This window comes from Hippopotamus amphibius, chromosome 3 (genome assembly GCF_030028045.1).
Source record: "Hippopotamus amphibius kiboko isolate mHipAmp2 chromosome 3, mHipAmp2.hap2, whole genome shotgun sequence".
Taxonomy (NCBI): domain Eukaryota; kingdom Metazoa; phylum Chordata; class Mammalia; order Artiodactyla; family Hippopotamidae; genus Hippopotamus; species Hippopotamus amphibius.
The window spans coordinates 52618458-52632004 of NC_080188.1; the positions used below are offsets into that span (position 1 = coordinate 52618458).

Sequence of the window (13547 nt, forward strand, 5' to 3'; positions counted from 1 at the left end):
CGCCCTCTATGCCAGCTCTATCAGGAACCACATCACTACAAAGGACAGTTCCTAAGGAATGGTGCTCTCGGCATACAAATTACTTGGGAGATGAATCCTTCCTATCTCTTTTGAACATCCCTCTCAGGCACGCTGCTGACTGAAGCCAGGAAGCTCCTATTACTATTAATAACTCAACAGACAAGAGGGAAGGAAGGAGCCATGCTCAAAAATAAAACAATGATGAACGCAGTGCACGAACAAGGCCGAGACAAATAACTATAAGGTATTCTGGATTCATACGTTTCCAAGGCCAATTAATGTGCCGAAGTCTAGTATTGCGCATTCTCTGAAAACACAATGCCACAAGGAAAATACTAATAAAGACCAGTTATTTTTCACATGATAAACTCGAAATCAAGGGTTACGTCTGTCTTCTTCTCCCTAGCTCTCTGAAGGCACAAAGTAAGCACTTATTCATAAAACTAATAAAAATCCAGATGAAAGAACGTCCTTGTCAGCTTGCACTGCTCTATTAGCTATTTTTAGCAATAAAAGGGGACATGAGCAGGAAAGGCCACCATTTTACTTGCCACAATAAAAAGACGAAAGGGATTAAGATTACTTAAAGAATATTTAGAAATTCACCTCATCCTCCAATCCACTCCCTCCCCATCCCACATCCTTGAAAGAGCTTTATATTTTTATCTTTCGATTCCAAGATCTCATCCTCCTCAGCACCTTCTTCCCATAGAGTATGAAGACTAGCACAGCCCTGAAGTGTCAGAAGTGATGCCTGCCCCATAAGGCCTTTTCACCTCCTCTCTCCAGGGTTCAGAGGGAGCCAAAACAGGCACCCAGAGAACTCTCATAGTTCATCACACTGGAGGGTCTAAACATTCATTCAGATATCCACACGCCCCCACATTCTACAAGCAGTTACTGAACCTACCCTGAGTCAGATGCTCTTAGGGACACAGTGCTGGACAGTCTGGACAATTACTGTAGATCTTTATGTGCTACAAAGTCATCACCAAGCCCTTTCTAAACCCCAAACATGTAAAATACACCCCCCTTTAAAGTCTGATAAATCTTCAGGTTATTTTCTTCTTGCTAGACTGTGGTCTGATTTCCTTATAGTTACTTTTATTTTCTTTTTATACTTTCTATTTGGTATTTATTTTACTAGATAGCTTAAATTAATCCTCCCAAATTGCTAACTAGTCACCTCAACAATATTTTTAAGAAAAAAATCTCTTTTGCCGCTGTTTTATGTTACCTCTTGAATCACACACTTAATTTTTTCATGTGACAGGGACATGAATTTTTTAAAATACTTCCCAATGCCTTTTCTTTGATAATCCACTTCCTTCCCCTGCTGTCCCTAAGATGGGGAAAAGAAAAGGCATATTAAGGCTTTTTCCACTATTGGTCCAGTGAAGACTGAGAGCAAGATGAGACTGGTTACAGGCATTCATATACTATAATACTATGCATTATAGTATAATATGAAACATACATACATACATACAACAAAACAATATTTTCCATGTGTGGATGAATACAAAAATATTTTAACTACTGTAACTTTTTGTGCTTTAAGATCTGATAAGGATAGCCTTTCAAAATATACTTTTTCAGAATTTCCTTTGTAAATTCTGACTATTCTTTCAGATAAACTCTTCTCTCCATCCCAATCAGACTTTAATTGCTATTATATTAAGTCTATAAATCACTGTAAATTGGGAAAATCTCTACATAATCTAGTCTTCCCATCTGGGAGATATTTACTTTTAATGAACATGGACAATCATGCTTCTGAAAGTCACCCTTCAATTCCAGAACCCCTGACCATGGCCACGGTGACCTGTCTTTGTGGATAACACACTCAGCTGAATTCAGTAGCAAAATCACAGAGCCTCACCATGAAAAAGTCCCCTGAGTCTTCTCAATCACTGGCCAACATTTATTAAGGCACTTCCTAAAGTTAGGAGCTAAAGATATAGTCCTGCCCTCGAGACTCTTATAACTTAGTTGAATAGGTATGTAATAGTCCCAGAATGAAAATTAAGCATAAAAGATAGTTTATATTAAATATCAAATATGCAGTACCTATAGAAGGGGTAAAGTGATAAAGAGGACCGAGACCATTGGTTAGAAGATGCAAGTGTGAACAGGACTTGAGGGGGCCTGGAATGGCATGGTCCTATTTAGACAAGTGAAGATAAGAGCCCAGCACAACGTCAGATATATAGGTAGTCCATAACTGCTACATAAACAAGGAGGATGGGCTTGCCAGGCACGGGTAACACCATGGACAAGGGCATGGGGGAGGAGAATAAATGCACGTGGTGTCCCTGGAGAATAATGAGTTAACCAATTTCTCCATAAGGTTGTGAAGAACAGTTGAAAGAGGTGGGCAAAGGAGGGCAGTTTCAAACTGGTGAGGGCTCATAGGATAATCTCACCTAAATTTCCTATCAGGGGCTCGTAACTACTGGATTTGTTGTTACTGTTCAATTCAATTCCACAATCATGTACCGAGCACCTACACATCCCAGGCACTGTGCACTCATAATGTAAAAATGAGTAAGACATTCTCTCTGTACTCAAGGATCTCCTAGTCAAATAGTCAAACATACAATCAAACAACTTCCAAACAATGCAGCAGGTATTATACAGAGAAATGCAACCTCCTAGAAAGAGGGCACAGAGGGAAAAGGTATGGAAGGCTTCTGGGAGGTGGTGGTGCTTCAGCTGAGTTTGGTGGATGAACAGGCATGGTTAAGCGCTAGGAGAGGCTGGGGATCCCAGAAACTGATAGAGAAAAGGTGTGAGAACGTGAGTCTGGGGCTGTACATGGGTAAGGGTGTCTGAAAAGTAGAGCTCGAGGGGCAGGAAGTGGGCACACAAGACCAGAGAAATAGGTAGGTGTTTATCATCCAAAGGAATCTGGATTCACCCCATAGGCAATGGGGAGCCACTGAAGACGTTTATATAGAAGGAATAACACAGTCAAGATTCGTTTTGGAAAGAAAACTCTGGCAGGATTAAAGAGGCCCGGAGAGGAGCTAGGAGAGTTGGTAGGATTGTACCCATGTTGGTTTTTTATTGCCAGTATTAGCAGTAATGTGGGTTTCACCCTATAGCACGTACCCTAAACTCAGTTCTTTCCCCAGCTCTGGCACAAAACAGGTAGGCACCTTGAATACATCATTTCTCCTCTGTGGTCCTCAGTTTCCTCGTTGCAAAACGGAGAAGTTATATGAAATGATCCCTAAGCTCCAGGTGGTGACAATTTTTCAGACCCTCTCAGGTATTCTCAAAGAAAGGCTGAATGTGCAGAAAAGGGGGATGGGGTGGGTTTCGGTCAATAGAATTTACCTTGATTTCCATGGAAGGTAAACTAATTTACATAAGCATGCCATTGAAATTTTTTTATAGTTTTTATCTTTATTGCAATTATTTGCTTGGTGAGACTTTTTTTTTTTTTTCTGGCTGCTCTGTGTGGCTTGCAGGATCTTAGTTCCCCAACCAGAGAGACTGAACCTGGGCCCTCAGCAGTGAAAGTACAGAGTCCTAACCTCTGGACTGCCAGGGAATTCCCCATGCTATCAAATTTATCAAAGATTTTCTTTTTAGGATTCATCTAAGTTATAGGGAGGCTTAAAATTCTGTTTGTGTACTATGTGTATTTGCATGGACTTTAAATTAAACTGCATTTATGAAAACCCTGTGAGCTCTCTGAACTAAATACTATATTTCAGTACTAAGAATTATGCCCATGCACAGAGTGCACCCAGAGGAACATTCACTCTCCGATTGCTTATGCAACCTCCCAGTCCTAGCTCAGCCCAGCTTCATTAAAATCTCTATTAGTGCAACTCCGTTATGATTAAATATTCTTCCTACTTTTTCAAGAAGAAAAAAATGCAGCTAACTCTCGATAGCCTGTGTCAACTGGGGACATGGATCACAGGGATAAATTAAATCCATAAATAATCCAGAGCCTTCATTTAAGCCCAGAGCTTCAATCTCCTTCCTCAACAAACCTTTTCCAAGAACTGCTAACAAAGTATTCAAACTGACTTAAATGAGACTCGTTTGCGCAGGGTCAGCTCCAGGCAAAGCTGGGAGGTGGCTACCTGCTGCCCTCTGTCCCCAGAACCCCCACTGCCTCTGTGCTCTATGTCTCACTCATAATAAACTTCCTAAATACCAAATCGCAGTCCTCATCTTATCGGATCATCCTGCAGCCCCTGACACTGCTGACTACGCCTGTTTTTCTGAATCTCTTCCCAGGGCCGCTACATCTACTCTCCCCTGGTTCTCCTCCTACTTTGTCAATATGATATGTGGGGATATCTTTAATGTCAGTGTCTCCCCCATCACCACCCCCAGCTGACTTTTTCTTTGCATGGTCTTCCTGGAAGATATCATCCACGCCTGTGCGTTCAAATATGATGTCATATAAATGTAGCTCTCTTCTGAGCTCAGATGTTTAGTAAACACCTATTGTCAGCTTAATAAGCACCTATTGTTGTGCCATGACCAGTAGTTGGATTCCACCTCAGTTTTCCAGCCCGTATCTTAGTAGAACCCCTGCTTCATGTACGAATTGAGTCAAACATTATCCGCACTCCAGTTATATTAAAACTTCTGTTGGCCGCACTGTCTTATCATCACTGTCCATTCAAGGCTACTGTCTCCCCAGTCACTGATGTGCAGGTGCGAACGTGTTACATCAGTTCATTTGTAACTGCAGTGCGAGCAAAAATGGATGCCCCACTTGTGATTTGCACAAAAGAAGAGCAGCATGCAGCGATTCATTTTGCAGAGTCAACACTCGGCAAAAACTTCGTTTTGAGGTGTTAAAGCATCCTCCCTATAGTCCTGATCTTCCTCCATCGGACTTTCACCTGTTTGGTCCCCTGAAAGCAGCACTATTAAAGATGAAGATTCACTTCTGATGAAGAAGTGAAGACAGCGGTGCATTTGTGGCTTGCGACTCAGCCTAAAACATTTTTTAATCAGGGAATATGGAAGCTTGTTGACAGATGAACAAAGTGTATTGAAAAGCAAGGAGATTATGTCAAAAAATGACATATTTGTCTTTTCTAAAAGTTAATTAAAATAAATTCTACAGCCAGAGTGCGGATAATTTTTGACTCACTCGCGTACTTCTCATATCAGAGAGAGCTGTTGTATAACAGGCTGTGACTTACAGCTCTATGGCTTTGCTAATAACTTCATCCCCTTCTAAACTCTAATTCATCTTTCAAAACCCACTTGCGAAGTCAAGTCTTTTGTGAAGACTTATCTGCTCTCTCTTCCTACTCCTGCAGAATTACTAACCTTTACCACTGGACTCAGAAAACACACTTTAGTTATACCAATCTGTAAAAGCATTGAGTACACTAAAAATAGTTGATGGTACATTGGACCATCTCCTTAACCGTATTGCAAACTCCTTGAAAGTAGAGACCATATTCTATTCAGTTTTGTATCTCCAGTGACCAGTGCACTGCCCATCACGTAGGGATCATATACACTCTATCTAGGTAAAGGCTTTTAACTGCACGAAAAGGTGGGGTACTTATGGATTGTGTTGGGCAGGCTTTAGGTTGAGGGCTTGGAGTGGATGCTTAGGCCAGACTAAGGGAGTTGGAAAGAGGGTGTATGAACTGAGACATGGTACTGGAGATGCAGATCTTTCCTGCCCATGCAGATTCCTTTCTAAGGGAGTGTGAACAAATCACAACCTGCTGCCTCCATGACCATGTTCCCATCACATGGCCTCACTCCTAAACTCAGGCACAAATGATTGGTCCAAGGATAGACAAGTGACTCATTTAAGCCAACAAATAGGCTAGAAAGCAGCCTATAGCCTGGCTCAGAAAGATGAGGAAGACCAATAAGACATCTCTCTCTCTCTCTCCCCCCACCCCTCAGAAAACAGTCTGAAGTAGTTAGTAATGGGAACTGAAGCTTAAGAGTCATGGTATAGAAGGATCCTAGAAAGTGCTGGCCATAATAACTTTTTAAAAGCCCAAGTTATTAGTAAGCAGAGTAAACAAGGCAGCAGAGAATAGAGCATATGACAGAGAATAGTTGGGACCCTAAGAGAGGCAGGGAGGAAGAGGGAGAGGGAGAGGAAGGGAAGGGAGAAAGAGAGAGAGAAAGAGAGAGAGAGAGAGACCGAGCTTTTTCTCAGTGGCTTCCCAGTTCTTATTTCTGTGAGATCTAGTTCCTTCCTTGGTTGCCCATCATATAATCTCCTTTTCTTGGCCTTTCGTGAATAGATCTCTGTCCCTTACGACAGTCAATATAAAAATAAAGAAGGCTGCAGGGAAGGAATTATAAAGATGCTGAAGATAAACTTTATCAGTTTCATAATTTGCCTACAGCTAAATCTGCACATAAGAAAGTGAAGTTAGACCCCTATCTTATACCACACACAAAAATTAACTCAAAATGGATCAAAGATTTGAACGAAAGACCTGAAGCCATAAAAATCTTAAAGGAAAGTAAGTTCTTTGATATCAGCCTTAGAGATGATTTTTTGGATTTGTTGCCGAAAGCAAAGGCAACAAAAACAAAAATAAGCAACTGGGACTACATCAAACTAAAAAGTTTCTGCACAGCAAAAGAAACCATCAACAAAATGAAAAGGCAACCTACTGGATGGAAGAAAATATTTGCAAATCATCCAAAATATAAAAGGATCTCATACAACTCAATAGCAAAAGACCCAAATAATCCAATTTTAAAATTGGCAATAGACATTTTTCCAAAGAAGACATACAAATGACCAATGGGTACATGAAAAGGTGTTCAATATCACTAATCACCAGGGAGATGCAAATCAAAACCACAATGAATTCTCACCTCATACCCATTAAAAAGGATATCATCAAAAAGAGAAGCAATAATAAGTGCTAGCAAGGATGTGGAGAAAAGGGAACCCTTGTACACTGTTGGTGGGAATGTAAATTGCTGCAGCCACAGTGGAAAACAGTATGGAGGGTCCTCAAAAACTAAAAAGAGAACTACCATAAGATCCAGTAATTCCAATCCTGGATATACAGCTGAAGAAAATGAAAAAACTAACTCGAAAAGACACATGCACCCCCAAGTTCATCACAGCATTATTTACAATAGTCAAGATATGGAAGCAACCTAAGTATCCATCGATAGATGACTGGATAAAGAAGGTGTGGTATATACATATATACACATACATACATATATATATTAAATATATATAATAGTAATAAGTAATATTATTCAACCATTAAAAAGAAAGAAATCTTGCCATTTGCAACAACATAAATGGACCCTGAAGGCATGGACCCTAAGTGAAATGAAAGACAAATACTGTATGATCCCGCTTACATGTGGAATCTAAAAAAAACAAGAACAAGAGAAGAAAATGAGCTTATGGGTACAAAGAACAGATAGGTGGTTGCCAGAAGCAGGGGGTTAGGGGGTGGATGAACTGGGTGAAGGCGGTGAAAAGCAAAAAGCTCCAGCTATAAAATAAAAAGTCTTGGAGATGTAATATACAACCGATGACTATAGTTAATATTAATGTATCATATATTTGACAGTTACTAAGAGAGTAAATATTAAAATTTTTCATCACAAGAAAAAGGAATGAAAATGAGAGGAAATTATCCTTCTCCTTTTCCTTAACCACACTTCATAGCCCCAGCTCTCAGAACCCATAACTCAAGCTGCTAATCCTAGAGCCATGGATAAATTAAGCCTTGAAATAAATAGGCTTTTAAGGGGTGCCTGAGAAATCAACTATTATTTTTAACATTTCTGTGGGATGGTGAATTCCCAGATGATTCACTCAACAAATGTTTACTGGTTATCTGCTATGTGCAAGACACTAAGCAAGGAATTTGTTCAAGGGGAATGGACTCTGTTTTTGTGGAATTTACATGCTGGTTGGGAAGAGAGAAATACATAAGCAAGAAGACAAAAATATAATCACAAACTCATGTTATGTGTTATAAATGAAACAAGAAACTGAGAAAGAGAATAACAAGAGAAACCTATAAGGCAAGGCCTCTCTGAAGAGCTGACATTTGAGCCAAGACCTATAGGATGGAAAGCAGTGAGCCACGTGTACACTGGGAGTGTGATGTGGGGATGCAGCAGAGCCCTAGGGCAGAGAACCCACTGTGTGTTCAAAACACCAGACAATGTTGGCTGAAGACTAGAAAGCAAGTGGTTGAGGAGAAGCAAAAGCCATATCACATAAGTTTGTAGCCTCTTCAAAGGATTTTGGATTTTAGTCCAAGTACAATGGGAAGCTATTAACAAATTATAGCCAGGGGAATAAAATGAGCTGGTAAATACCTATGAGAAAGCATTCCTATCTGTGGGTGGGTAATTGATGGGAGGAGCCAAGAGTAGAAGAAGGGAGGCCAGTTACTGCACTAATGTAATAGTACAGGTGAATAATAAGAATGTCTTAGGCTAAGGGTCCATGGACAAAGTGTAAGGATTCAAGATATTTTAGAATCAATAGGACTTGCTTATAGATTGTATGTGAGGTGTATCAGAAACAGTTACATGAATAGTTGGGTGGATGTGTGTGCCATTTGCGGAAATAGGGGAAACTGGAGATAAGGGGATAGGTTTGCAGGAGAAAATAGAGTTCCATTTAGGATATGCTACTTTTGAGATGTTTGTGAGGCATCTCAGGGGAGAAGTCAAACAGGCAGATTACCTTCTGAACATAATGTTTGGTAAATCAATGACTGCCTACCTTCATGTTTAGCTATTTCACTTGTCGTTTTAATGGTTAAGGCTATTTCAGTCTTTATTTTTCATGTCTTCCCTTGTGACAATAAACAAAGTGGGTTCAAAAATGTAGGGGCTGATTCCATGTCTCCTTCAAATATATATTATAATGATCTAAGTAGGGATAATGGTAATAAAAAGAAATAAGGTCATGGATAGCCTCCGTATTATTTATGTGACTAATTATCAGCTTCTGCATTATTTATAAATGACTGAAATGTAGGAAATACAAAGTTCCAACCACAACACTGAACTCATCTATAGAGAATCCTATGTAGAAATTTCATACATATATAGATAGGTAGGGCAGCATTATTTTTCTATTCCATAGGCTGTCAATATTGAGTGCTGACTTGAAATTATAAAAATATATGATAGACCTGTGACTATCTTAGGGCCAGTCTCCTTAACCAAGAAAGGGTCCTTATTATACTAACTGTTACTGAAAGCTGACTTCCCATTCCTGACTACAATAGTTTGTGGAATCAACCATATAAAAACACCAAAACAAAGAAAGGCACTCAGCAATAGCATTTACACAAAACCAGCACAAGTATGCTTGATAAGCTATGTCTGTGAGTAAAATTTTTGCAAATCAAATCCAGTTTTCCTACTTACTCACATTTTGCCTTAAGAGAAGTTTATCTTTGCTCCTAACTGATCTCCAATTGACAGTAGCTCCTAATGTTTCACATTTATGTTCCTTTTCTCCTTAGTCACTTTGAATTCATCAATGCTATATAAATGTATACTTGAATGCCCAAGGAATAACTCTGTGCAAAAAAAAAAAAAAAAAGATACTACAGTGAATCTTTACAGCATAGGATTCTTTGAAATGTAGATATTGATCTTTTAATTTTCCTGTTTAATTAGTTGGAGAATTTAATGTGAGTACCAAATAATAAAACCTATGTTTTCTTAAAAGGATAGATGACAAAATGCTATGGCCAGTATTTCCATGCTCTCACTACTGTGGTTCCCCCTTCCAACTCTCAAGATGATGGAAAGAAATACACACAAAGTCTAGATTCCAAAAGTATCCAATAGAAGCACCTCATGTTCTTCACAAGAGGTTCTTTTCCTACGTCAGAGTAGTCCCCATAAATTTCACAAGATGGGCTCAGAGATCCCAAAAGTACAATAAATTCCTGGTAGTCTGAAGTATATCCCCTCCTCTGCTACCTACTCTGTAATAAAACTTCAGTCTGGATTTCTCCAATCGTAAGTCTCAGTATCAGACCTCCACTCCCACCTGTAGAGCAATTTCTTAGGACCAATGTATGTCCACCACTTCCTACCAGTTCTGCTTGTTGGTCTATCCCAATGGCATAAAAGATGATTCTTTTTCTGGATTCAAATACTTTGATTTGGCTTTGGGGTCACAGTTGTCCTTCATCCAACCCCATTTAGACATCACCTCTGTAAAGGACTCCCAGAGGAATTTTAGCCACTAAACATAAATTCCCAAGTTATTTATTTAAAACCTTCCATTTGCCAGAAAGCCCACACCTGGTACTTCTATGACACCACTGTAGACATGCTGTGAATTTAGGGATCCTGCTAACCATGCCAAGTTATTGAGATTCACTTTCAGGGCTCATGGGGGCTGTACCCAAATACCTTCACTTGAATGCTCAAATTGGATTTTATTAACACATTTTGCCAAGCCAGAGAGACCTGTCCTCCAATACGAGCTCTACCATACTTCTGCTTGTGTGTTCTTGACTGTTACTTAAGCTTTCTAAGCCTTGATTTCTGCACCTGTAAAATAAAAGTACTAATCATAGCCACTTCATAAGGTTCTATAGGGTTAAATGAGAAAATGCCATAAACCTCTTAGCACGTTTTCTGGCATAGAGCAAGCAGACAAGAACTGAACCTCTTAGCACGTTTTCTGGCATGGAGCAAGCAGACAAGAACTGATAGTTGTTAAAGTGGTGGTGGTGGTGATGGTGGTGGTGGTGGTGGGGGTGGGGGTGGTGGTGATGGTGGTGGTGATGGTGGTGATGGTACTGTTAGCTAAGGTGTAATCTTCATGTGCCTTCATGATATTTCTTCAGTCAACTCTTGAATAGATAAGCTCCCTAGCTGTAACTCAGCCCAAGATACTTTCCTTCAAAAACACATCAAAATATAGCCAGAGTCTCTGATGTGGCTCACTAGATTACTTCACGTGGGCTATGTCCTAAAAGACAGGAATGCTGTCCCAAGACTTCAGTTTCTTTGCATGATTCAGTGCTGCATTGTGAAAACATCTTCTACCTTTCTGTGTTCATTTGATCTCTCTTTTCTCTCCCCAATTGTCAGTTCCATTGCCAAATAATTATCAACACATATTAAAAAATACACACAACTTCAAGAGCACAGACCCACATAAGTATTCTGCAGGATTCTGAAGTACTTGGGCAGCCACGGGAACACAAAGGGGTCTGGGAGAGGAGCATGTATCAGGGTCACGATAGCAGCAGAAGTAGCTGCACTAGATGCAGGGTTCACTACCTATGCTACTTATTTCCAGTATGATAAAAAAGGAAAAAGCAGATCTTAGACAATTATTTTTGCAACACATGCAATGCCTGACATATTTCAAAAAGTCCCAAATTAATTGAAAGCATAAATGAATTCTCAAGGGAAAAATTACTTCATTTTCTGAGAAATAGTCACTACTTGGACAAGTAGTTGTGGTTTATTAAGTGGATGTGTATCTGGAAGTTGTCTTCCTTTCACAGGTTTTACAAGCATGACACTTTTTGTTTTTTGCTTCACACGTACCTAATGATCTCAATACAACAAATTTTCATTGTGTGATGCTAAACTCTACCTGAATGGCACCAAAATGTTACAATACTATTTGATAACTCTATAGGAGTATTTTGGCCAAAAGTAGATCATTGTGTAGCCCCTAATGACAGGTCCTGTACTTGTGGAAGATAAGCCTACTGACTACTACCCTAACTTCTTAACTTTGGGAAGCTAATGCTTGCTTTCAGGAGTGTCCCTGATGGCATCCCAGGCCCATTCTGACCTATCAGTTTGTATTCTAAGAAAAAGGAGGAAAACTGAGCCCCAATATGGGAATTAAAATTGTAACTTCTCAAGGAAATTCTTTTTTAAAAAAATATTTATTTATTTATTTATTTATTTATTTAGGCTGTGCCGGGTCTTAGTTGCGGTATGTTTTATTTGATTGATTGCTTTCTCCTTTTATCAAACTTCTCCACATCGTGATTTACAAGAGTCCAGGAAAGTAAGAGGAATCCTAGAGGCCATGGTTCAGAGACTCACAGGTAAGGCAGACAATGGGACCAAGAGTGGAGAACAAATTGGACAGATGGGTTCAGAACAGGACTGCCTAAGATATAATATTGGCCTTTTGAGGGGGACCTGTGCTGTTACAGAGGAAGAAGGTTGTACTTACATCCTTACAGACTTCTCTTGGATGTTTAACAGCACCAAAAAGATCCAGGAAGTAAAGGAAATTTAGTAATGGAGCTAATAACCCCATATCTGGTTCCGTGGGCTCTTCATATTTGGGATCTAATCTCTTGGTTTAATCTGGGCACTCTGGACTTCTGATGGAGAAGCAGACTACAAACTCTGATCACAATCCTTCTTTTAGTATTTGTGTCACAGTGTTCAGATGTGTGATCTCTAGGGTCTTAAATGCTGCAGTGCAGCCTCTGTCCCATCAAATGACCTAATAAGCAATCACTGAGCAAAAAGAGTGGGAAAACTTGATACTTATAGAGGTACAAACAACCACCCCCAGATACCTGATATGCAAATGTGACACCTCGAACACTAGGTGAAGACCTAGATTGATCACACCCTGCGATATAAATGACCTATTCTTCAGTTCAGGCTGAAGAATGGCCACAGGTGGACATAAGAACCCTAAATCATCTACAGTAGTCCCCCCTTATCTGCAATTTCAGTTACCCAAGGTCATCCACAGTCTGAAAATATTAAATGGAAAATTCCAGAAGCAAACAATTCTAAGTTTTAAATTCCATGCAGTACTAAGTAGCATGATGAAATCTCATGCATCCTGCCTGAGACATGAATCCTCCCTTTGTCCAGCACATCCTGCCCCTGAGTAGCCATCTGGGTTATCAGATAAACTGTCACAGTATCACAGTACCTGTGTTCAAGTAACCCTTTTTTTACCTAATAATGGCCCCAACGTGCAAGAGTAGTGATGCTGGCAATTTGGATCTGCCACAGAGAAGCCATGAAGTGTTTCCTTTAAGTGCAAAGGTGAAAGTTCTCAACTTAATAAGGAAAGAAAAAATCATACGCTAAGATCTACAGTAAGAACAAATCTATCTGTGAAATTGTGAAAAAAAAGAAATTCATGCTAGTTTTGCTGTCACACCTCAAACTGTAAAAGTTAAGACCACAGTGCATGATAAGTGGTTAGTTAAGATGGAAAAGGTATTTTGAGAGAGACCACATTAACACAACTTTTATTACAGTATTCTGTCATAATCATTCTATTTTATTACTAGTTACTGTTGTTAATCCCTGACTGTACCTAATTTATAAATTAAACTTTATCATAGGTGTGCATATATAAGAAAAAACATAGTATAACACAGGGTTCAGCACTATTCACGGTTTCAGGCTTTCACCGTGGGTTTTGAACCATATCTCCCACAGATAAGGGGGAACAACTGTACCTCCAATTGCACAACTTAGACATCAAGGAACTACCTTGGAATTATCTACTTTCACACACACACACACACACA

At 39.6% G+C, this 13547-nt stretch overlaps 1 protein-coding gene across 1 annotated transcript in view; it reads right to left on the minus strand.

The window, feature by feature from the left end:
- LOC130848450 (uncharacterized) overlaps positions 1-13547 on the minus strand; it is a 478274-nt gene that overhangs the window by 191790 nt on the left and 272937 nt on the right. The window lies entirely within an intron of this gene.